Here is a 12352-nt window from a genome sequence, read left to right on the forward strand (position 1 = left end):
ACATTAGTTAACATATTTACTGTTATTCTGTCCTTAATTTAGTTTCTTTTTCAGGTTTCTATAAAGCCTGAATACTTTAATTGTTATTTATCAGTATTATTCTCAAAACCATGAGAGTAAGGAATACTGCGGAAGTTCTGGTCAGAGGGTCGGGCGAGCGTAGCGAGCCCCTAGCGTATTTTTTTTCTACTTCTATCTACTTTTGATTGAACTTTTAATTATAATATTGAGTATTTTTTGTAGCGGCTTCGCTCAAGCTTTTTAATTTTAGGTGGTGCGCTTGCTAAAATTACCTTCCCGAGTTTTCGAAAACTTCTGATTATCACGCACGGTGATGGAGCATGATATGCTCCATCACCGTGCGTGATAATCAGAAGTTGTATTTGTGCCTTTAAAATACTTGTATTATTTAATTGAATCATGTGATACAATGAACTAAAAACCATTTCAATATTTCAATATTTAAATTAAATTTACTCTAAATTATCGCTGTTAGGAAAACTCTAGGAGTTATTTAGGACACTGGTCGCTAAACTGTTTCGAGGCTCAATAGTCGTTTGTGGCACAGACATTCGATCTTATGCTTTAGGGCGACCGAATGGAGTGGTGGCGGGAGAAATTCCAAGCAAAGCAATTACTCTAAATTAACTTTTATTTTACGATTTTTTAATTTGTCAATAGAGGTAACGTATCAAGAATCTGGTAACGTATCAAGTATAATTTGTTTTCGTACACGTGTACAATTTTTAACCGCACCGTAAAATTAAATAAGACATTGAAAACAATACCAAACCGAAAAACACCGTGCATGTAATAAACTGAAACTGGTGTGCGCACAAAAATAAACTTAGCGACAAAGTTAAAACATTTCTCATAAATTTAAACGATAGAACGAGTGAGAAAATGGACTGGGATTTTCTCCTAGAATACAAACATTTTTCATTACAAATTGTTAAAAATTCCGCCCACCATAAATTTGACTCAAAAATCTAAATTTTTAAAACTGGTGAAATATGTGCCTGTTTGTTCTCAAAGCAATGTTATATATTTTTTAAAATCAACTAAAAACCTATTCCATTTTTAAATCTCTCCCCCAACCCCCTTGTGTTTCTATTTCCTTTCCAACCATATTTAAAACGTGTATTAAAAAACTTTTTCAAGTCCGTTGAGACGTTCTACTGAACGGATGGAGCTGATTTTTTTTTATTCTACTCGAAATGGCCCGCAGATATGTCATCGAGCGTCAACAGATCATCACGGTGATTTTCCTGTGAGTAATAATCTCAGAAAATTACTTAATTAATTAATAAATGAGGATTTTTTTAGGAATACTCAGAGAAGACTTAGGTTTGGGATCCGATGACACTTGTTGACATAATTCCGGGTTATCCAAGCAGAAAAAAATATATATCCAGTCCGATCCGTCCAGTAGAACGTTCACACGGACTGGAAATGGGTTTTCAGTCCGATTTTTTAATACGTATATAAGATATGAACCATTTTTTGCAACAAACTCAATCTTATAAAAATAATTCTAGAACAGAAAATGAATTATATAAGAGGGGTTACTACATAATTGAGCTTTTAAATTAAATATTTATTCATCTTATTGAAAATCTTACACTTCAACGAGTTAGTGTCTTACAGGTTAAGAAATTTAAAACATTTCTTTTCTCCAACTCGCAACCTTTTTGTGGAATTAAGCTTAATCCAATTCGTTTTGTAATAATAAATAAAAATTTATACTAAAGATACACGTGTAAGGATTAGAATTACATTTATATTTGTTTTCATAGTTATTAATACATTTTTTTATTATAAAAATATGCGATATTTTTTACGGACTATTTACCACATATTAGCATAAATATTTAAGCAATATAAGGCGGTCTAAATATGATCTAAAGTTTAAATTTTTATTTTTGTAATAGATTTTTATAGAACTGTAATCTAGAAACCACAATAGTAATGAAATCACAAAGCAGTTTAGTCAAACCAAAATTTTAAATTAAAAATACTTTTACACACACACACATATATCAAGAACGCGACCAGAAATACAAGTAGAAATTCATTCTATTAGAATAAGTTTCAGACATTTATACCACACTATTAATCATCGTAAATATAAACAAAGATTAAAAAAATCCTATTATAATTTTTTTTCAGGAGTATTGTGAAATAATATTTGTCAAGTCAGGTATAACAATATATATTATTAAAAAAAAACCATTATAGTTATACCGTAGTCATTATGTAATCTTGTGTGTGAATAATAGTTAGAAAATTATTAAAGACTGACATGAGAGTCAGTACAAAAGTACTGTCGTCAATGGTATTAATACAAATTCTTGATAACGATATTTTGAAATTTATAATCATCTTTCATGTTTAAAACCATGAACTTTTTTTCGTTTACATGCTCGTCTCTTGGAAATTTTAATTAACTGTCAAATAAGAAAAAAATCTGTTAAACACTCGTACAAATAACATTAAAAAAAAAAATGTAATTAACCTTTTTTATTTCCTTGTACAAAGTATTGTGATCACGAAAAATTTCAATTTTTAATATTTTAATGTTATTTTGTATTTATTTTTACATTTTTATTTACTTACAGTTTTTTTTTTTTTTTACAGGTACATCTAAGAATCTAGAAAAATAAAAAAGTGCGCTGATTTTTCTGTAAATAGTGAGTATAAAAATGTATACGCAATATAAATTTCTTTAGCTATTTTAATAAATAACAGATTGGTAAAATAAAATTATTTCCTTTTAATTTTATAAAAACTAAAAGTAAATTAATAGGAGAAGAATTTGTAAAAAAAAAAATATTTAAATAGAATATCAATTCAAGATTTCTATCTTCAAATATATATAACTCGTCTACCAGTTATTTAAGTTTCTGTTTAGCAATTCAAGATAGTGATTCTAATGGAATTTATTAGGTAGAAAAAAATATTCGTTCAAATAATAAAATTAGAGAGCCGCGGTAAAATCTTCGCATTACATATAACAATTTATCAGTGAAGAAGAACGATAATATGTATCAGTTTCTATTTTTAATAAATTATCTAACAATGTAAAAGATCTTCCGAACAATTTATTTAAAATATTTTCCTTTACAAAACCGATTTTACTCTACGAATAGGTTTTTTGAATACTGAAATTTTAATCGCATAAAACTGAATTTTATGCAGATTCGTTTATTTTACATATGTCTAAATAAATACTCAAATGTTTATTAGTTAAAATCAATGTTATCAATGAATCGTTACTTTATTCTGTACAGATTTTATTTATTTATTACACCGTGTGTTTCAAAATTAATATCGCGGTTTTAAAGGTACGTAATATTTATCAAATTTCACGTACATTGATTAATTATACGTGAAATGAAAGAGGAACTTAAACAGTTTTAGCTGTGTGTAAAGTCTACTGTTTATGGTTTGCTTGAGGTAGTTTTGCAAATGAAATGACGATGGAGATTTTCTTTATTGTATCGTATTCAGTGAGAAATGAACATTTTCATGTTAATGAAAAAGTAAACAATCTTAATGTGCGTATATGGAGATCAGAAAGTTCTCACGAAATATTGCAGTGTAAACGAGACTCACCAAAACTGGATTTTTTTTGTGCCGTAATCCGACCGCAAGTTTACCGGTCATTCTTTTTCGCGGAAGCAAGTGTGGTCTGAATAAACTATCTCGATATATTACAGCTTACTCTTTCCTCATCACCAATACGAACCAAAGAATTTTAACTGACCAAAGATGGTGCGTCTCTTCACAGGTGTAACGCTGTTCGTGAATGGTTGAATGAAATTCTCCCCGACCGCTGGATCGGCTGCCGTGAACCAGATAACAGAACTTGTTTGCCGTGGCCTCCACGTATGCCCGATCTAACACCATGGGATTTTTTTTTTTTGGGGGGTTTATAAAGGATCAGATGTATGTGCCGTTGTTACCGGCTGACCTACCCGAATTGAGACAGAATTGAAGCAACTGTCGCATTAATTACTCAAGACTTCCTGATTAAAGTATGCGATGAACCTCTCCTACCGGCTGGATCTGCTGTTAATTTCAAATGGTTGTCACACTGAACACTTACAGGAAAAACTGTTTGGGTTGCTCTTTCATTTCATGTATAATTTATCAATGAAAGTAAAACTTAATAAATAATACATATTTTAAAACCCCGATATTCATTTAAGCAGAAATAATCAATTGTAACCACTTCTCTGTTTTATTAATGTTTTATTTTTTAATATTGCTTTTGAATTTTTATTTCATTTCACACTTTTCCTTAATCTTTCCAGGGAAATGCTGAAGGATTTCTTCTTAAATAATAACATACTTATTATTTATGATCTGATTTATATAATGTATAATTTTAATAAAGTGTTTATTTTTTATTTACTGACGTTTTAAGAAAAAGGAAAAGCATTGCATTTATACTAAACATAGAGATCGTTAACAAGTACAGCAATCTTTAAATAACTTTCAACAGTTAAACATAGAAAAATGAAATTCTGCCCCTCGAAACGATTTGTCTTTTAAACCACACCTTAAGCACTTAATGAGAGGAGGGCAACTGAAAAATTATTAAAGAAAAAAATGGGGTTATGAAACATCATTTTAAAGCGCACTGAAAACAAAGATTTTGATTTAAGAAACTTCGAGCTAAGGACAGGCCCAACCACACGGTACCCATTTAATGTTTTTTGCTGTTAATTTCAAAAGTGGTCTACGCGACTAAGTAACCACTAAACAGTAAAAAAATATTAATTTTTCAAATTCTCCTACTCGAAAAGATCTATTTTTCGGTATGAGACTAAAACTTAGGTAGTGTGATACATGATATTATGTACCATTAAAGAATAACTTATGCTTAAGGAGTGCATATATATATATATATATATATATATATAGTATTACTTATTGTAGAAGTACTATCAAGTGTTATACACGTGATCGACTGAAAATTATTATTAAAATTATTCGAAGAGAAACAACGCTCAATAATTTTTCAACATACCCAATTTTAATAATACTCAGAAAAGAAACTGAGTTACCTGGTGTTTTTCCGTGTACAGTTTTTATTTCTTAAAAAGGAGCCGATGGTAAAAACTGGAAAAAACATTCAGTAACAATTTTTTTTAAATTCTCTTTTCTTTAATCTTCGTCATCTGAAATCTTCTAACGGAAAAAATCTGATAGTATGACTTCGTTATGCCTATTAAATTACATGTACACATTTTTTTTTTTTAAATGAAAAGTATATAAAATTTTATCTCATTAATAGCTTCTGATATTTTTTCATTTTTATTATTGAATTATTATTTATCGTAAAAATTGTTTTACAGTCAGAGGTTAACAATTATTAATAAATCAATATATTTAAATTAGAAAAAAAGGTTAAAAAAAGAGATGAAGTCTCATTCGAACCTATGTGGCTTCCCCTTGTAAGACCCAAATATTCCGTTAATTAAAATTTTATTTGGCTGTACCTCTGGAACTAATGAAAATAGTACCAGTTATGATACATCGTTGAAAAGCTCTCAATGAGAGCTTATTACTGAATTAAGAAAAAGTCCAAAATCAAAAAAAAATTGTATTTAGGACTTTGGACTTTTTTGGTTCAGTCGATTGCAATCAAAAAGGGAGGTGCACAACTAGATGTTACAACAGTCCTAAATCCAAAATTTCAACATCCTACGGCTAATCGTGTTTGAGTTATATACATACGTACGTACGTGCAGACGTCACGCCGAAACTAGTCAAAATAGATTCAGAGATGGTCAAAATGGATATTTCCGCTGAAATCTGAAAACCGAGATTTTTCGCGATTACAATACTTCCTTTACTTCGTATAAGGATGTGAAAACATATTTCAATTTTAAGTTAGGTTTGATTTAAAAAAAAAAAATGGCTTATTTATATATACATCGTAGATAACAAATTTTCTTTAATAAAATTTTTCTAAAATGTCTCTCGAAAAAATCAAAACTACTTTTTCATGACATCCCCCGTAAAGAATTTTGAAAAAAAATTAATATGATCAATTCCCCACATATAGAAACATTTCAAGTAAAGCAGAAGAAAATTTGTCTAGTCAATCCTGAGATATAAGGCCAAAAGCAGTGCGACACACGCACGTATATACAAACAGGAACAGTTAAATGAACTCAAACAAAAAAATACAGTTTAATATTAATAGGAACAATAATATCACTAACATCAATAATTATATGATTATATTTATGTGTTTATATTATGATAATATTATTTGATTATATTTTTTAGTCTTGTTGAACATGTTGACCCTAAAAACTAAAGATAAAAAAAACCGGATACCATATTTTAGATATGATTATCATATTTTCCCCATTAATGTAGAAAGTAAAACAATTAAATGTAAAAGTTTCCCTACTACAATAAATAAACAGTTTTTTCCTATCGAAATACATCACACATATTCGTAACTTCAAAATCACAACAAAAAAATGTATAAATAAATTCGAACCCAGGATAATATTCCATCAACTACTCTGATTACAACGCCACAACCATAAAAGTATTTATGTCATGTAATAAATTAAAAACAAAATGAAAAATTAATTTAAAAAGTAATTCTAACCAAAGATAAGTACTTGCAGATAATAAAACGATCTATATTTTTTTAATGGAACAGCAGAGCAAATAAATTATACAATGATTTACAACGTTTTCAATGAAACTATGCAATTTTTTCCTAATTCTTTTTTGCTTTTAATTCAAATGCTAGTAGTTTGTTTTCTTTAACTGCATGTTAGTATATTAAATGTAAAACAAAAATGTATTACGAACAATAAGAATTGATGTCAATAAAAAAAAAAAAAAAAAAAAACAATAACAGTAGCATTGTTTCCTTTCCTTTTAAATAAAGATTATAATAGGTACATAGCATTTCAATCGATAAATACAATGCAGTTCATTGCATATAATCATAATGAATACAAGTAAAAAAAAAAAAAATGAAAAAACCAATAAAATAGTACAACAAAAATGGAACGAATGAACAGATGTTCTTCTCACGACGTGCAGCAGGACAAACCAACCTCCCAGCGGTCAATAGTACTAGTATATATATATATATTAGAAACAGTCCAAGGTATATGAGTAAGACAAAATGACTAGACGATCGAACTAGCACTGTTGACTCCAGTTAAATCGACTACTATAGCTTACTGTCACGTCCGAGCTAAATAACGAATGTCATTTACATGGTATTGCCACTTTCAATGCTGTCAACAATATCGGTGTGCACACAACACACCCTTGTTAAAGCAGAATACATAGTAGTACTACTAAACCTAGACAACAAGAAAATAATAAATTACTGTACGCAGATTTAATCCGTTTACTGCTCTACACCGACCAACGTTCCTTTCTTCCACCTAAGCATACACATACAAGTACATATCCTTTTCAACATAAACATGTACATTTTCATTATTTATTCAAACTAGACTTATTTTTTATTTCATAATAAGTTAATAATTTACATTTTAATATCTATGTCAGAATTATAATATCTAAACATTTCCGTCAGAATATTTAAGCTGGTAAAATTAAAAATTAAATTTTATGAAAATTTTTCTATATTAATTTGAATGAAATTAAAAATATATAAATAAAAAAATTATAATTTAGTTCATCAAATGAAATAAATATTTTTAAAAAAACTGTACTTTAAAAACAATGCTAGCTTTATTTAAAAAATCTAGGTCACTATAACTTAGAATAACGTAAAATCAAAGAAATCAATATAAACCAGTTAACAATGAAAAGTCTAGTAAGATTTTCCTTAACGAACATTCTTATTATTATTATAACTATTCGCTCAATTCTTAAATCATTCTAACAAAGCTATTATCTCTACCTTCTACACTATACGCATAAATGTAATTTATTTATTTTCTGTTTTGGTGGATTTATGACGACAATATTTTTGTTTTTAATTATTAAAAAGTTAGCTTTTCCGCCACTTTAAAATCTTATACCCGATTTAAAAAATTAATAACTACATTTTTTTTTTGCATTTTAGTAAACCTTACATTATTGGGTTTCAACAAACTTGATTTTTACTTGCTTTTCTTTAACACAATGTTTTTTTTTTTTTAATGTTTCTCCTCAAATCTTGCATCCTTAATTTAACAAACTTCCTGACATTGCCTATTGATGAAATTCTACATAGTTACTAAGATCGGGTGACGGTACAATATACCACCATTACTTTTCCAAACATCTCTCCGTACGGGGATAAATTAAAGGTGGGAATTAAGGGTAAAAAAATTTCAAAATCTGAAAAATGACTGCGTGGGGTTTCTGGAGTCGCAGATGACATATGCGAAAGCCGCCGGCTTGGTCTAGTGGTGAACGCGTCTTCCCAAAAAAGCTGATTTGGAAGTTCCAGCGTTCAAGTCGTTCGATAGTAAAGTCAGTTATTTTTACACGGATTTGAATACTAGATCGCGGATACCTGTGTTCTTTGGTGGTTGGATTTCAATTAGCATCTCAGGAATGGTCTAACTGAGACTGTACAAGACTATTTTACTTACACCCATACATGCACACATACCCATACATATCCTCATTCATCCTCTGAAGTATTATCTGAAAGGTAATTACCGGAGGCTAAACAAGAAAAAGAAAGTAAGATGACAAATGCCGTTTGAGAAATCGAATGAGAAATCTTTTATAAAAACTCGTAAAAACGTTTGTCGAAAATTGTGATAATTAACTAAATGAAATAAAAACTTCATTATAAAACTTCCCCATGCGAAAAACTTCGCTATTTCGTTACTTTGTATAGCAAATGTTTGGTTGGAGATTTGATTGATATTTTATTAATATATTAGAAATTTCAATATACAATGTTATCCTTTGAAATCAAAATTAACCGGCTAATTAAACGCATGTAATGTATGATAATGAATCGATTAAAGTATGACTTAAAAGTATAAAGCAAGTTTTGAAAAATTTTGAAAAATTGTATAATATTATTCAGTTGAATTAAAATAAAATTAATATCTGAACCAAGATAATCGATGGTTTGACAATTACTATAATTTTTGAAGGGATAATTTATTTTGAGATAAACCCTACTGCCAATCGCGGTCATTCGTATATTTTTGTAATCCTCTAACGATTACTCTAATGATTAATCCGATCCAAAATCAAAATTTGATACGAAAAGTGTTCACTATAGTCGTATAGTGTCAGCTCTCATACAGCACGTCAAATAAAATATTGAATTAACGTTTCATTGCCCGTATTTACCCGATTTTTTTCCCGAATGTGAAACAAAAATCATCGATTTTGATCACTTCGAGAACTGTTGAATCCTACAAAAACCATGTTTTTGAGGTATCAACTTCAGAGTTGATAAAATTGATCGAGAACTGGATCAAACTCAAGCAAGCAGAAGTGTATAAATCTTAAAGGTGAATATTCTGAGAAACAATAAAACAATTTGTACCAAAAGATATGTTTCCTTTCATTGTTTTTGTGAAAACTTAAAAGGCGGCTCTCGTATAAACGCAAAAGATGATCTCTTTACGATAGATATTGCATAATATTCCATATAAAACTTTGAGACTTTAGGCAGGTAAAGCAGGTCTACACCTGCTTTCCCGATTCATTCTTGACGACGTTTCTCAGAGAACACGTAAATCTTAAGAGAGAAGATGATGTTGACTCGGTGCCAAGTCCGAACTTACGTAGTAAAACACATCACCAATTTAGATTTAAATTTTATTAACAATATTCCAGTATAAACCTCATTATAAACAGCACCGGTCAACATTCTAAAATAAAAAAACATGTTACAAATATTACCTATTATAGAAAAATTCCTCAAGATATAAAAGGATACTTTAGAGCTTCGTTCACGGCTAAAATAACGTGAAACCATTACATAGATCATTATAGGTAATAGAATATAATATAATATGCTAATTTCCATGAAGAAATAGCAAAACATTCTGTTCCGCGTAAAAAGTAGACTTTATTTTTTCACTGTCGAATAAATTTTCTATAGAATACAAAAAACACAATTATATAAATAGAAACTGCTTCAAAGGTATCAATAAAAGAGAAATAGATAACTTAAAATGTATAATAATAACGAGCGAAACTTATTTCTTTTATTTTTATATAGAAATGTATTTACTAGTGACTGATCACGGAATAAATAAAAAGTATTTCAGTTTTCTCTGGTATATATAAATAACTTAATTTATATATTTTACCAGTTAAATGTAACTAACTCGTAACTATATAACTATTAACTTAAATACTGCAGCCAATTGATAAATGTACTACTCTTCAATCTATAATAAAATTAAATTATACCATGATTTTTTTAATTTAATAAATTTTTATTTTCTAATATCTATAAAAATAATAAGTAATTATTTTATAACTATTTTAACAATAGATTCCAATTATAAATATTTCATGGTTACTTTTTTAAAAAACTGTCACTTTTTCCTTATATATATATATATATATATATATATATATATATATATATATATATATATAATGGCATATTATAAAATAGAAAGAAAGGATTAATATTTGAAATAAAATTCCCCCTCCCTACAAATTACGTTAATATTAATTTTGTTCTTTATATCTCAGAAACAATATAATTTATTTCATGAGATTTGCTGTGTTAATATGTTCGCGCGCGTGTATATAATGCGTATTGTTCCGTTGGAATCACTGCATATCATTGAAAAACCCAAACGCTCCCGCCTTAAATAAAAGGTTGATGACCTCCACTGATGACATCATCCTAATTGAAACTCCATTGCTCTTAATTTATTACCAGTCCATCACGAACATAGGAAACTAACCCAGCAAAATTCTAACGAATTTTAAATTTAACATAAATTTTTAACTAATTTTGTAACGTTTTCAATAGGAAAGTGGTGATTTAATATTTTTAAATGTATTAAACATGTTGCTAGCGCCAGCAATAGTTTTGAGATATAAAAAAATAATAAAAAAGATTAAAATTCTTTTATAACTTATTGGATGTAAATTTGTCAATAAAGTAATTAAAATTTATTTTATTGTTAAAAAAAATAAATAAAATTTTAAACAGATAAAAAGTAATAAAATTATAGGGAAACAAATTAAATCTTACTTAATTTTAATAATATAAGACATATTTAAAATAATATTTATATTTTTACTTTCCCGTGTAGCGCTGTAGCAAGACTGTAACTATAGAAGAGAAAGTATTGTAATCGGTCCAATTTAGGCATATGCGGTTTTCACCGGATTTTGACGTTTTGACAACTAGGAACCCAAAAAACCGGATGGAAATTTTCCGGGTGATAAACAGATTAAATAAATAAATCTTTGACAAACTGTGGAACATGAAAAGCGAATCAAATTATCTGAAATAGATGAAAGAGGACCTCAAAAAACACGCTTGAAAGAAGAAGACTGTTTCGATAGAGATAACTTCCGAAGAATAATTTACAATATAAAAGTTCTGTGACAGAAAAAAGAACGGGTTGAAAATAGACAGGGAGAAAAACGGCTGCCGCGGTAGGTCGAATAATGGCCAACATCGGGGGTCCTCGCACATCAAAACGGAGGGTCTTGTTTCATGTGATGCTCACGAAAGAACTGTACGAAGCCCCAGTCTTGTCCATCGCGCTGCAGGGGGGAGCCCGTGCAATTCTTAGCAAATCGCACCTTGGGTATGGTGCGGGTACAGGACCATCTCAGGCGATGCCGCCGGTGTAGTGATCGGACTTGCACCCCTAGAGCTTCTCATTCAGAAGAGGGAAGAGATATACAGGGGAGTGGGTTAAAGAGGATGCGAAAGCACTGCTTGTCCGCAAGTGACAGGAGAGATGAGATCGATCAACGAAAGCCAGATTGACCTACAGACTGATCCCGGACCTCCAGAGATGATTGTGCCGAAAACATAGGGAACTAGGGTACAAGTTGACCCAGTTTCTTACCGGTCACGGATATTTCAAGGCATACTTGTGCGCGCGTACGCTGAGACGCTCCGCGGATTACGATTACTGCGGGGAGGAAGACGCCGCGGAATAAACGGTGTTCGTAAGCTATCGGTTCCTACAGGATAGGGAAGCATGCAGGAGAAAATTTGTCGTACTTATCCCAGAGAACGACATTGGAACTATGCTGCAGAGCGAACGATCGTAGCATGCGGTGTCCATCATGTTGGTTCAGATCATCCAAAGCAAGTTGGCGGAAGATGTCCAGGGGTAAATAAATACCTCTGAGTCTTCGTTAGGGCAGGTTCCCGGCCCCAAAAGTT

General features: G+C 29.9%; 1 protein-coding gene and 1 long non-coding RNA gene across 4 annotated transcripts in view; one reads left to right on the plus strand and one right to left on the minus strand.

The window, feature by feature from the left end:
• Positions 1-12352, minus strand: part of LOC142330152 (uncharacterized) — a 345036-nt gene that overhangs the window by 275777 nt on the left and 56907 nt on the right. The window lies entirely within an intron of this gene.
• LOC142330151 (peroxidase-like) overlaps positions 1-12352 on the plus strand; it is a 310626-nt gene that overhangs the window by 136895 nt on the left and 161379 nt on the right. For 2 of the 3 annotated variants that reach the window (XM_075375254.1, XM_075375253.1), the window contains exon 2: positions 2638-2690. The exons of the other annotated variant lie outside the window; for it this stretch is intronic. The gene's annotated coding sequence lies outside the window, so the exon portion shown is untranslated. The remainder of the gene's footprint in view (positions 1-2637; positions 2691-12352) is intronic. 3 annotated transcript variants of the gene reach the window in all.

Source organism: Lycorma delicatula, chromosome 9, assembly GCF_047948215.1.
Source record: "Lycorma delicatula isolate Av1 chromosome 9, ASM4794821v1, whole genome shotgun sequence".
Classification (NCBI taxonomy): Eukaryota; Metazoa; Arthropoda; class Insecta; order Hemiptera; family Fulgoridae; genus Lycorma; species Lycorma delicatula.